We start from the raw sequence: 558 nt of genomic DNA, 5'->3' as shown, positions 1-558 counted from the left end.
AATAAGTAATGACCTCATCTTTAGATTCTAATTCCCTTTTAAAAAGTCATTCATTTACAAGAAAACCGTGGAGAGTTCCAAGTTAAAGCAGGCGGAGTGGGAAGTCACTTCTAGAGGAAAGGTTAAGCTCTCCCGGACGCAGCACGCTGTCGGGTCGGGTAGAGTCAGAAAGGAAGCTCAGAGCCCAGCCAGCGGGCTGTGGGACTGGAGCGCGCCCGGGAGGCGGGGCTGGCGGCGGAAACGGCGCACTGGTCACGCGCGGCGACTGGGGCTCGGCGCCGTCCTACCCCGCCGCCATCCGCGCGCGCAGGTGGGTTCCGCGCAAACCGCGGAGCGGCCGAGGTGGCTGCAAGCTCGAGGCGGGCCGCCGGAGGCGCGGCCGCAGGCCGCCCCTGGCTCCCGGCCCCGCCTGCCGCGGACGCTCCCCTTGCTGGTTTTCCCCGGGGGCCCACAGCGAGTCCCTAGGTTTTACCCCTCGGCCCACCCTTCGTCTCACGTGGCTCTGGGCCACTCCACGCTAGAACCCGCGCGGAGCCGCACAGGGAGTGCTAGTGGCGG

At 65.9% G+C, this 558-nt stretch overlaps 1 protein-coding gene across 1 annotated transcript in view; it reads left to right on the top strand.

The window, feature by feature from the left end:
* Window positions 1-33: 33 nt before the first annotated feature.
* LOC105003630 (formimidoyltransferase-cyclodeaminase-like) overlaps window positions 34-558 on the top strand; it is a 42,986-nt gene continuing 42,461 nt past the window's right edge. The window contains exon 1 of the mRNA XM_010860929.1: window positions 34-310. The gene's annotated coding sequence lies outside the window, so the exon portion shown is untranslated. The remainder of the gene's footprint in view (window positions 311-558) is intronic.

The sequence above is a fragment of the Bison bison genome, unplaced genomic scaffold (genome assembly GCF_000754665.1).
Source record: "Bison bison bison isolate TAMUID 2011002044 unplaced genomic scaffold, Bison_UMD1.0 scf7180017864471, whole genome shotgun sequence".
Classification (NCBI taxonomy): domain Eukaryota; kingdom Metazoa; phylum Chordata; class Mammalia; order Artiodactyla; family Bovidae; genus Bison; species Bison bison.
The sequence above is the reverse complement of the archived record's forward strand: the minus strand, read 5'-3'. Positions and strand labels throughout refer to the sequence as shown.